Source organism: Cupressus sempervirens, chromosome 3, assembly GCF_028749045.1.
Source record: "Cupressus sempervirens isolate cs-2001-9-10 chromosome 3, ASM2874904v1, whole genome shotgun sequence".
NCBI classification, from domain to species: Eukaryota; Viridiplantae; Streptophyta; class Pinopsida; order Cupressales; family Cupressaceae; genus Cupressus; species Cupressus sempervirens.
In genome coordinates this window covers 452,532,365-452,546,349 of record NC_143120.1, presented here as the reverse complement: position 1 = coordinate 452,546,349, position 13,985 = coordinate 452,532,365, and the positions used below count along the sequence as shown (strand labels likewise).

Genomic DNA, 13,985 nt, shown 5'->3' with positions numbered 1-13,985 from the left:
GTAATCATGTTGCACCCACCAGGATGGCAAGATACACTGGTCTGATACCACTGTAATAGGCTGCCCTATTCTAGGTTTTACAAATCACTTTCAACTCATTGAAATTTTGTTACATAGTTTGCTTACAAGCTGAACAATGAGTTTCTAGAATTTGTCAGGATCATTTGGAAGTTACAGTTGCTTGAATCGATTAAATGTGATATTGACAACACAAACCAACTTCAAAATACTGACATTGCATTCACTATTTCATTAACAGCCGTTCATTCATTGTATATATATATATATGTATGCATGCATGTATGTATGTATATATGTATGTATTAAGTTTTCAGAATTGTACAATCAGCATTGGAATAACTAGCAGCAATTTCAGATCTATCCTTTCTTTTAAGGATAAAAATATGATTAAACCATATATATATATATATATATATATATATATATATATATATATATATATATATATATATATATATAAAGTTTTCAGAATTGTACAATCAGCATTGGAATAACTAGCAGCAATTTCAGATCTATCCTTTCTTTTAAGGATAAATATGATTAAACCATATATATATATATATAGCCAGGTAGCTTCTGCCTAATGTAATCATTATTAACAGACCTGGTCCATTCGTCCAGGCTATGACAGAATTATTACATTGATTCCAGACCCAGCTACTGCCCTTAAGAACATACAACACCACCCTTTGATCCCCCAAACCTGTATTCCTCTAACTCCGACGACTTCAGACGCTGTCGCCCTGCTGTAGCTGCACTATGGTTTGATACAGCTAGTTCTTGAGCATATATTATCAGTCCCAATCTGTACGGCCTTCTCCAGACATAATAGATTTGAATACAACCTTCCTTTGGCAGAATTTAGAAGGATTTCCAAACACAATACCAGCAATATATGACGTGTCTACTCAGAGAAGATAAATCATCGCCAAATAACACAATCTTTAAATTGTATTCCCAATATCGAACTCTTGCTTGGCACTTCAATTCTCAGCAACTAAAGAATTTACCAATATAATTTTACATTGCAAATTCGTACACCAATCCTTCTGACTGTGTCTTGCAACAACGAGAAGAATGCTAGCACAGAGGAATTTCATCCTCCAAGCCCTTGAGAGAAAGTCTCCACAGTTTCACCAAATTCATATATTCATCCATGCTTGCTGAATGGGGGCACTTCTATCTGTTTTATAGTGTTTTCTAAGATCTTTTTCACTCATCTTGACAATGTGGGATAAATAAAATCACTTTTTGACATTTCCTATAATTTCGGTATTTTCACTTTTTCACCCCTATGTTCTCACGGATGCTTTTTTCAGCCCCTATTTTATTGCAATTGTTTTTTCTTTAATATTTTCATGTCATATAACATGATTTGATTTTGAGTTGACAGATTTTCCTTCATTTAAGTCCCCACTAACTTTTATTTAGGCTTCCAATATATTATAAGATAAAAGGGGGTCATTTAATTAAATATTTCCCACAAACTATGGTCTATGCATTGATAAAGTTAAATAGTGAAATTCAACTTTATAAATAACTTTTTTAATGCATAATAAAATATATTGATGATAAATATATAAACTAATCACTATTAAACAATTCATCGTCAACACCTCTGCCATTTGATTCCAGATATCCCCGTGTAATAAATAGTAAGTGTGCCCAAAACTACATATAGACACCTCAGATCGACCTGCAATAGAAAACTGCCTAGACCAAATGGTCTCAAAGCCCCTTAAATTTCCCGGTTAGCCTATGGGACCATGGAGCAATAGGCTAACAAAAAACACATACAACTTATGCTAATAAAGGGGACATTATCGAAAAATCTCATACTATTATTATCAATTTTCATAACAATTTTTCCCTTCAGCTCTCTTTTAACCCTATTGATGGATCACAGAGTGTGATCTAAAACGTTGATGCAAAAACTCTTAACACAATCAATTCCAGAAATTGCAGCTTACTAAACAATTTTTTCTCCAACAGGTACTGTCTCCACTTAACCAAAGTGTGCATGATGGCTAGCATTTATTTATCATAAATGGAGTAACTACTTGTTGATGCGAGTTTTGTGTCACTACATAACATATTAGTAATTGGATGCTTGATACGGAATATCAAATACACAATTCCTCTCTTGAAAAGTTATCTCTCATGGGACATGAGTATAACTCCAATGTTCCTTACACCGTTGGATACTCGCTCAGTTGTATCAATGTGATTTGCTGGTAATCACGTAGGCGGCCTTACGTTTTCTTGTTTGAGAAAAATTTGGATCTTGGTGAGAAAATGGAGATGGTGGTTCGGTGTGAATGCTAGATGATGTTGATGGCGCGATGATGGCAATGTAGGGTGAATGGCGATGGAAGGTGAGAATGTCGATGTTTTGGTTTACTTCTCTAACTAACCTCTTCTAAGCATGAAATTTGGCTACTCAAATACTCCTACTCCTAAGAATGGAAGGTTAGCAGATGGACGGGGATCGAATCTAATGAAGGCTAACCAGCGGCCCTACCTCCATAGATGCAACGCTTCAAAGGAAAGTAAACTAGATCACCACACAAAGCCTCCCAACCAGCCGCTAGGATGCTAGTGGCCTAGTGTTGACCCCTATCAAACATCTACCAAAGCTACCATGCAACTATCCATTTTATTTTACTCTTACTCTAACAACTTGAAATGAAATTGCTTCAACTTGAAAAGAAAATTTAACTATGTGGAAGTAGAAAACATGCAATAACACCCAATGTTCTTAGTCAACATGCAATGAAAAAGAGAGCACTTTGGTATTATTTTCGCAACAATTTCTCCAACCCCCCCTCCTTTACAAATGAGAGCCAATGGCCTTATATAGAGGTCCAAAATACAATGGATAGTAGACATCAAAACAAGATCGACGATCCAGATTGGATCCAAAAACCCTAATTAGGGTTGCCACCCCATCGGCCAATGAGAAGATGCCACCTCATCAATGGACCAATGAAAAAAGTGCAAAAGTGGCAACCAATGAGAAGGCACCAAAATGGTGGCCAATCAGAAACAAACACTTGTCCTATTCTAGAAGAAAGAGAAAGTTGCCACTTGGGCTTACATAAGATGATCTTCTAATATAATTCTTCCTTTTTCTTTTGTTCTTTTAGCTAAGGCAATGAACTTAGCTAGCCTTTCGTTAACTTCTTCCATAGGAGGACAAGGTGTGTGCTTCGCTCGAAGTTCTGCTGACTTTGCCACGCTGTTTGCTGCTTGTAGTATCCTTTCGTGATCCTTCTCATATTCCTTTGCAAACCCAATAAAAGCATTGAGTAAGGAAAGGGTGTTCAGATGTTTCCTTTTGACGGCAGCCTTTCCTAACTCATCCAATCTCAATCCAAATTCTATCTCACTGACATCCTCCTCTCTAATACCCTCAAAATCAAGCGCCACCCCAACGTCGCTCATCATGGTCGAAATGGAAGTGTCGACGCTTGGGCCGTGTTGTGCAATCTCATCATGAATTTCTTCAAGTGTTCTGAATCTGGTAGTCAATGCGACATACCAAGATTCAACTATGCTCAATCCTCTCTCATCAACCAACCGGGCTCTTTCCAAATATGCCTCCGGTAGCCTAATGAACGCCTGCAGCCTAGGAATAACCAAATCCTTGATGGGAAGAAAATTCTTCCATTCCTCTTCAAATAATCTGAATTTGTTTCTAACAGTCACCAATGACTGGAATGTTGAGATGAAGGAGGGCAAGAAATTTCGCCCATCTTGGATTGTATCATAGATCCAACCCCTTACTTCATGTAACTGAGCTGATACCTCTTCTGAATTGCTCCCGCTGTCTTGAGGAAGGGCTGCCTGATGCAGCTGTTGGATTGGCTGGCAATCTCTCCAATATTTGTTTTCGGCCTCCAACTTTACTATCTTTTCGTTTGCCTTCCTCAATCTTTCTCTAATTGATGCTATGCCTTCCTGAACCTCCTCACATTCCATATCATCTGTATTTCTTCCCAAATTATGTTCTACTATTTCATACTCCTGGGCTGCAATCTCATCCGCTGCCTTATTGACTGTTGGTATAGCAATCTGAACCCTTCGGTGACCATCACTGTCACTTCTGATTACCCTTGCCACCGTATTTGCCATCTGTTTTTGGTTCTCGCTATCATCCTTTTCTATTAGTCCTTGGATATCATCAACTGCGTGAGCCATTACCACCTCGCCTCTCGGCATAAGCATTTGCCTTAACCATAGTGGTGCAGTGCATCTCCCCAAATCCGGATTCGGTTCGACCAACAAAGCATCACCAACGGCCTTAGACGCCTGACTTATCTCTTCAATATCAATCGGCCCATCTTCTTCTCTACTAGTTTCTGCCATATTTCCTTGCTAGTTCTCCGAGAGAGGGGAGTACTCCGTACTTTCACTGTAGCCACTTGATTCCGAATCAGAGCTCACCTCCACTGCGGCCCCTTTATCACTCGAATTGACCTCTTGGCTTCTAGCCTTAGTTATACTCTCCCTTGACGGCGCTGCCCGCTGTCTCTTGGCTGGAGGTTCCGAACGTTCTTGGCTTTTCTCTACCTCCAAAGCCCTCTTCTTGCCATTTCTAACTGTCTCCGATTGCCGGCCACTTCCTTCACCCTTCTGTCCGATTGATTCTACTAGACCTTCCTTCGTGTATCCAATTCCGCTTTAGATGTGAGAAGTAGGCCTCTTGGTTACCTTGAAATGATTTGGCCGCCTGATCCACCATTACAACTGTCATGCCCTTGCTCTGGGGAATATTAAATGTCTCTTCAATTGCTTGTTCGCCAATGTTGGCCAACACTCTCTTCCCTTCGCCAAAAATGATGGATTTACTGTCTAGATCAAATCTGGATGCACACTCCATAATCAATTCCGAACAAGGCAAAGTAGGAGGAAAAGCTGCTGCATGTACAATTCCGCTCTTGTATATCCTCTTTGCCAAGGGGGATTGTCCTTCCTTTAGTCTGTCCCTCATCCGTATCATGTCCACTGTAGCGATATTAGTATCGGTTATTTTCTTCATTTTCGAGAAGAAGGAAGTTTTGGGCGTCATATCCTCTTTGTCTTTCTTAGCGTTTGCCCGCTTGGGATTCTTACTTGCACTATCATCCTCCATGCTCGTCGCCCTATTACGGGATGGTAGAGTGGTGGACCAAAAGGCAAGAAGAACCAAGTAGTGCAATTCTTAGAAAAGAGCGAAAGAATGGATGTCAGCTTAAGCACTCCTTGCAACTCTAGATGATGACTTTCACCTTAACTAATAATCTTACAGCAACTTTTCGGAACCCGGGATATGACATCAAAGAATTACAAAGCCTCTAAGCTTATCCAACACTTGCCTTCTATGCAAAAATCAAACTTTCATATGTATCTCTTCTCCCAACAAAATTGCCCAAATCTGATATAAAAATTGCAGCCCCTCTAGAAAATCAGAATTTTGTCTTCCACAAATTTCGGCCCTCACAAAATTCGGCTCCCACAAAATTCGGCTAAGCATGAAAAAAAATCTGCCCTTCCACAAAATTCGCCCAAGCAAAGAAGGAGCAAAATCTGTAAAATCTGCCACCTAGGGCACAAATCGCAGCCCACAAAGTGGAGCAAAAATTCCCAAAAACGCAAAAAATCTGGCCCTTAGACAAATCGCCCAACAATGGCAATGGAGAAATTGCCCCAAAATCGCCAAAAAACTGCCTTCCACCAATTTCGCCCAAGTCTGGAAATCTGCCCTTGCTTCAAATTCGCCCAAGCATGAGGAGCAAATGAATTGATGAAAATGAAATGGGAGGGGACTCCCTTTATAGCAGCTTTCACCTTCCTCCCAGGCTGGCCAACTTGGTCCTATAGAGAAAAAAAAAAACCAAAATTAAAGCTAAGTTAGTGACCCACTTTAAATACTTTGCCAAAATTTTAATTTTCTAAAATGAAAACTGCACTTTTAATTTACTAATTAACCACAAATTGCAAAACGAAATTGAATGGTGCCTTGGGGATGCTAAAAATTTCTATTTAATGAGGGTTTGCTAATTAATACATCCTTGAAGTTGAATTTTGGCTAACCAAAAGCCATTTCTTAATATTAATTTACCAATTTCATTAAATACCAAAAGCTTTCAAGGCAAATTTAATCTATTAAAGCCAATTTTTTGCAATTTTCCTCTAAATCGATTTTGCTAAATAATTAAAATTTTATGACAAAAAATAAAATTGCCTCTAGAGTAAAAATCGATTTTGCAATTTAACTTCATCTTACAAAATTAAATTCTATTTCACCAAAAAAAATAAGATTTTCCAAGAACCTAAGTCTAACGAAAAATTTTCTTATTTGAAAATCATTCAAATTTACAATTAAATCCAAATTTTCAAAAGAAATCGTCTAAGTACAAAATTCACAATCTTATCCTGCCAAGTTGAAATCAATTTTGAACTTATTCGGCCTAAGGATAGAACTGATAGCTCTGGAAAATCAAGTTGAAACCGGGTGAAAAATACATCTAACCTTCTCCACTGGCCCTAAAGGCGATTAAAAAGGGGGTCCCCAAGATTTTGGGGCGATGTGTGAAAACCTCACAACACTACTCTGCACCCCTCTCAACTTCCTACTTTTCAAAGATAGTTGGATGCATATTTTGCATCAAAACAACATCATTTCCTTCCCTTAAAGCATCACATAAAAAGCTCAAAAGGATTTGTAAAGTCTGGTATGGCTAAATCATGACAAAAATTCATCATCTTCTTAAGTTGATCAAAAGTTTGTTGTGCTAAATCAGTCCATGAAAATGCCCCCTTTTTTGTTGAATTAGTAAGAGGTGCAAGTAGCAACCAACTGTGAAAACCCCTTCATATATCTTCCATTGAAGCTGCATAAAACAAATAAACCTCCCAAATGATTTAAAGTCTTTGACAATGGCCAATCCAGCATTGCCTGAACTTTTCTTGATCAACTCTCACACCCTAAGAGCTGATCACATGCCCTAGATGCAAGAGTTTTGTCATACTAAATTCATACTTAGATTCTTTGGTACACAAAGACAAACATCGAGAATCCCCGATACCTCATCCAAATTCCTTGTGTGCTCTTCTCAATACTAATTACTAATAAATAAATAGACATGTCCCTTCATGGGACATGTCTCTTCTTAGCTTATGCTCATTATAAATACAAGGGGTTGCTGCCTTTGGAAAACACATACTGGACATGGCAGTGCAAATACATTTTCAGTGATCCTCATAAAATAACATGGCATCAGAGCAGGTTACCTCTCAAGCCTGTCAGATTTCAGAAATAGTCTACAATTAACTAGACAAAGCAAATTAAATGTCCTTGGCAACTTATTCTTAGTTGAAATATTTGTGTTGTGGAGGGAAGAATATAGAGAGTTTCTACAGTAACTAATTTGACCAAGACTTTAGTCAGAGCCTTGGTCTGATCATATATCTAGAACAATTCGATAATGAATGCAGCATAAGGGGAAGAGCACGTCAAATGACATGGACTATATATATATGTATGTATGTATACATATATAGGCATTAACGTGTCCAATCTCCTATGCTAGTAGGCACTACTTACACAAAGTTTGTCATTTCCCTAAAGTAAGACCCGACACACTCCATGTTAGGCTTATTCCAAATGCTTTGATTTGGCATACAAAAAGGTTTGGCCTTGAGGCATTTTGTCTGCAACAGAAAGCAAAGAGGGATTCCCAGTAGCCATCATAGAAGAATTTCAGAGATATTAATAGGTCATAAACACTTGGTGTGTTAAGGGAAAGTGTTTTCTACAGAAGATCCATACAATATCAATACATGCATGGTAGCACAACAGTTCAGATAAGGGATTTATTGAGCCTTGATTAGGCATCACGATGTTAATGATTCATGATGACCATGCCAGAAAAAAGAACTGAAAGAAAAATGGTAAGGAGCTGTTATCGATTATTGCTAACAACCTACAATAAAAATATTACTCATGTGGATAGGAACTGAAATGGTCAGATGCTGCCGAAAATCAATAGGAGTTGGGCTTTATATTTTTCTTGATTCTAAAATGAAGAGAAATTCATATGCGAATGCATTGATCATAGCATGGTTATGCTGGTACAAAATAGTGATAATATTCTCTATGTAATCATCATGTGATGAACATTGTGACTAAGATAGAAGGAATACATTTGAAAGTCGAGTGGTTGAAGGAGAATCAATTAGCAATAACAATAATATTCAAATACAGTATCTAGTGTCTATGCAAACAATGTTTATGTTATAGTTGGATTCTTCCGTGATCACATAGATAACAATATGAATGAGCGGATATAATCATCTGGGATTACTCACCGACACGTAAGCATGGTGGTATCAACATACTGAAAGGGGATTGCTTGCAAAGATAATGTCTGTGATGATTCATTAATTTGACCAAGATATTAGGAGATATATCATATAGGTATAGTGTAAATGATGAATAAGTCATACTCTAAAAGATATGATTAAAGATATAACATTTAGAGAAGAGTGTGATGACAAACTAAGTAGCGATAAGATAAAGTAGCGATAATATGTAAATCACATTTCCTTTAAAATTATGTCAGACATACATATTTATAATATCGTAGTTTTCCTTTGTCTGACAAGTTGTGATGATCTATTATGACTTACTTCAAGGACATTATATACTGTCATATAAGTAACTTGTCTACACCTCCTGTATATTTTGATTGTGTTGCATCTGATGAGCCTATCAAATTCATGTTGAGAGCCCAATTAAAAGCTTTTATTCCATGGGTAAGCATAATGGATTTTTGGCATATTCTTATGAAGTCTTTGATAGAATGCTTGAATGAAACTCAATCTCTTGGACCGCAATGATTGGAGGGTATGGTCAACACGATTGCATCAAGGGGAGTATATATTCTTTTCTCTAAATTGATGAATATGAGGAAAGTATTACTTCAAGAGTAGCAAGAGATGCTATCGTAATAAGTCATGATAAATTGCAAAACATTCTCATGAAAGAATTTAGAGGTTTGGGATACTTCATTGTATGGATGGACCAAGTTGCAATTCGGAAGAAGACCTATACTGAAATAAGGAAGAACTTGATAATTGCTACCATGAGACTGAGTCAATGACTATGAAGATGTTCACATTTACAGGGACTTTGACATTTCATTTAGATAAGTTTTTTTTTATCCTTGAGTATTACATTTATCTGTTCACTATAGTCTCTCTCTTATTTGTATTTCTATATGTACTATAAGAGTTGTTTGCCTTCATTTGTTCCCTTGTCTCTGAGGATCTTCTTGCAAGAATACAAGAATGGTACATTAGGCATGCTACCAAATATGAGCACCCTTCAATAACAAGAGGGAGTCTAGCACATCCATCAAAGAGTGAGCAAGCAGATGATATGTTTCAGTTGACTTCCGAGAATCTTGGTCATATTGGTTCAAGAGTAGACTATGCTCAAATGGATTTTCTCTACTGATCAGAAAACTATAGCAATTAAAGGACTATGATTCATGGGATGAAGTTCCATGTATGTAGTTTGGAAAGTCTTATATGGATATATATACTATAACATTCCTAGATAGATGGATACTTGTTGAACCAAGGAGCATGACATGACTTGCTGCCACGAGGTCAGAAGTATTCAAAGGGAATCTGACACTTGATCGGAGACAACCTTGTACTAAAAGGTCAAAAAAGTTGATATCAAATTCAGAGGGAGCTTTGACACTTCATTGGAAGTAACCTTGACAAGGAGGTCAAAAAGATTAGTATTTCTTTGTAAAGAAGTTCCAAGTGCAATCCCTTGTAATACATTCTTGTCTATGAGGGATAAGCTTGAGGTGAAAATCTTATTCTTTGATATGTTTCATCGTGGATGTCGTGGTAACACCACATGACAGTATCTATGGTGACTTAATGTAAACTTTTGATTTCAATCATGTATGGGCTTTCCCCCTTTGTACATCATGAGGAAGTGATGACTTCCAAATGATTATCACTTGTATTTGGAGAAGTTATTGGAAGGTGACAATCTTACAATAACTTAAATCATAATATACATTTTATGTAAATGTTGAAACAAATCATGATGGATTATATCTTGTAAATCAGCAATCAAGTGTTAGATGTTATTCACTTGACAGTCTATGAGTTGCTTAAATAGATATATTTTGAGTATTTCATGAATATCATGTGTCGATATTCTAAAAGGTCAATACTCATGATAACAAATGTGGTATCAAAATGTTGGAGATCTTCTAATCAAAGATATCCTTAAAAAATTTCATTCCTAATATTAACATTGGTGTAAAATCTATCCTGTGTTTATCCTCCGTAGATAACAGGGAGCGTTGACGTTTTGTAGATTCAAATAAACCTATGAGACAATACTCTTGTAGATATATATATATATACGAGATATAATTTTTATATATATATATATATATATATATATATATATATAAGTTTTTTTTTATCAGTAAAAAGCTAAATGCCCTATATATTTATTTCGCAAAATCTCCCCCGTTTAGAGTGCAAGTACTGTAGGAAAAAGAATGGGGAAGAAAACCCCCATTATTGCCCAAAACATTTATGTCCTATTTACATATTGGTACATTTGCCTTTGTGTATTTGCAAAGGCCTTCCAAAGGGCATTCCCTACTTTACTTTGGAGAAAGTTTAAAGAGCAACTTCATTAGTTTTGTAGGTTTACAAGACGCCAGAAACCGCTAGGGGTTAGGAAGGCATACCTTCTTTACATTAGAAAATTATACTTGTATATGAACCCTTGGTATGAGTTTTCAATTACATCTCTTTACAATTGAATGAATCCTTTACGCTCTGGCTATTATTGATCATATCCTCTTTCTGATCAATTTTCGAGTGATTAAATTTCCTCCTTTTGTTGTTACTTTTTATATTCCTTTCTATGCACTTGTAGCTTTAGATACACTTCAAGCTCATGTTTAGGAGTTAGTCTTCCCAATAGACTAACATTCTTCGGTATTGGAATTTGGGATCCTCAGTCCCTAGTTCTTTTAAGTGTAAATTTCGTTGTTCAATATAGTTTTATTTCTGAATTGAAATTAATGTGAACGAAGATAATTAGAATGTTTTAACTTTACTAGTGTTTTTGAGTTCTTTTAGATATAATTGTAAAATTTAATGATACTTCTTTAGTTAATTTAAAATTGAAATTTATTTACCTTATTGGAGGAGACAAGATGAATTATGAATGTTAGAGGAGACGAGATGAATACTAGCCTCAAGAAAGGAAAAAAGGGAACGACAAACATAAATATAAAGGTAGAGGATCATTAAAACAAGAATTATAGATCCTTAATGCCTTATGCTGCTCTAGGGACAGTGTCATAAACTTATTTAGAATGCCATACTTGGATCAAACACACTGAAGCTTGACAAAGTCTTATAATAAATTGCCATACTCTAGATTGAAACCAAAAGTATTAGTGAGCAAGGAATTTGCTAAGAAGCTCAAGATAAGGTTGCTAAATAAGGGGCTGGTCGATATTTTTTAACTTTAAATCTTCACCATCGGCCCCTAATTAGCCAAGGCATCTGCTTCTTTATTTCCTTCTATATGTATGTGGCTGATTCTAGTCTCCTGAAATTTATCCAGTAGTTGGGCAGCCTCTTCCAATTTAGAATTTAGAACCCAGTTAGGGGTACATTTTTTCCTTAGAGCGTTAAGGATTATTTGAGAATCGCCTTCAATAACTAGCTTGGTTCCTCCAAATATATGTAAGTATTATTATGTGAAAGAAATTAATATGACAATGAATCATAGAAATCTTATATATATATATATATATATATATATATATATATATATATAATTAAAATTTATTATTATACTAATTAATAGATGAATAGACATGTCCCATGAAGGGACATGTCTCTTCTTGGCTTATGCTCATTATAAGTACAAGGGGTTGCTGCCTTTGGAAAACACATATTGGATATAGTAGTACAAATACATTTGCAGCGATCCTCATAAAATAACAGTGTGGCTCCCATATCAATCAATATTATGATTCTTTGGCCACATAGAACCCCACGTATCCTTAAAGGATCACATTTTGTGTATTTAAAAGCTGGGCAAGTGTACCTTCAACAGTCTTCTCTTCATTATGCCTTTCCAAAATTTCTTCATTGTTTACCTCATAATCAATTTATTATATATTTTTTGATTTTAATTCTTTGTTATAAACCACCTCTATTTAATGAACTTGGCCTTCTCCAAGGAATATATTGTAAGAACCCCCATGGATTCAAACTCTGTCCAGTGCTGCTAATTGTTTTTTTTTTGTGGGATTTTGATTTGTGTCTTTGAGATATATGTTTTCTTTAAATAATTTAAATAAAATATTACGACTGAAAATTAAAATTGGAATTTCAGACTATGCACAACAAGCTTTGTTTGCTGAGTATTTGGATGTAAATAATTATAATGCCAAATATTTCTATATTTTTGCAACACAATTTATGCATGCTTCAATTTTTCAAAATATATTACGATATTATAGTGCGCGAGGGAGGGAAAAAGACAGATATGTCAATAATTGATAACAAGAAGATAAGATATAAAAAGTAAATCATGTGTTGCAACAATTGTATAACAACATAAATAATAATAGCAGCAATATAAATCATGAGCAGCAATATAACAGCATTATAACAATGGTTTCAAACGTCAAAACAATGGTCTATTAATATTTATATCCAATAGGAGTCTCAAACATCAAAATATAACAGACTATAGGCACAACCTATGAAACTAGGCCTCATTCATTCTATCAATATTCAAAGACCTAGAACCATCTAAGCCATTATCTCCCTCTGACAGAAGTGGATCATCCAGTGGTATCCCGACCAGTCCTGGTTGTACCTCCTCATCAATATGCCTAACATCTTCAAGATCAACATCCTAGTGCATTGCTAGTGTCTGTTGATGTTCAGTAGCTTGTCAATCCTGAAGTCTCAAAGCACTATAAACTACAACAAGCTTTTCGATTTCTCTTAAAGTAGTAGATGAAGCTATAGGTGGACCGATTCTTCTTTGCAACAAAGAAACTAGCAATCTGTTGGAGCAATTGAATAGCAAGTTGTTTCAATTATGTTGTGTCCCTTCCATGAAATTTCCACCATAATGGGGATTTTTTTGTGCAATGCTGGGCCAAGCCAACCTAGTCTCTAGTCTCTTTAATGTAACTCTCTTGTTTTCTTTCCTTGTTTCATGCCTTTCAAAGATTTGTTAAGTTGTCTTAGAATGTTTCAAGCTTTCTAAAAAAATCTTAAAGTTTTGAATTTTTTTAAAGCTTTGTATGCACATATTAAGGGGTTATAATGCCAAAATTTTCTCATTTTTTTTCAACAATATTTTTTATTTTTCCATTTTAATTTCATTATTCCTACACAATGGTTGGAAGTGGAAGTTCTTGTTCTGTTGTTTGGGGCCAAAATAAAGAGTCATTTGCAAACTGATGCGATTCACCACTTCGGCATTATACTAACAATGATTAACCAAATTTTTGGTGGGGAGTTTCCATTGGTAGTGCATTGCAACATATAGTATATGAGCTCATACTATTGAGTGAAAGGTTATTTATATGCCATCCTTGGACATAGAATAAAACCTTATTTGGTGCTTGATAAGAAAGGCCTACCAAAAGGTCTGATCATGGAATATACTAGAGAACATGATGAATCTGACATGAAAGTAACAAATCAAAGACTGGTCATACTCTTGCCAAGACAAGCTCGAAGAGGCCTTCTAGTGGGCTTGATAAAATTGGTTGGCCCACATCCTTTCATGCCAACACGACCACCTTCTAAACTAGGGAATGTTATGGTCACAGAAAAAAGAGGCCCATTAGACAAGCCCTTCAAAGATGAAATCAAGGAGGTTGCAGATCAGA

General features: G+C 36.0%; 1 protein-coding gene across 4 annotated transcripts in view; it reads right to left on the bottom strand.

Moving 5' to 3' along the window:
• The window catches only part of LOC149567030 (putative protein phosphatase 2C 60), a 197,620-nt gene that overhangs the window by 42,820 nt on the left and 140,815 nt on the right, over nucleotides 1-13,985 (bottom strand). The gene's annotated exons all lie outside the window — the stretch shown is intronic.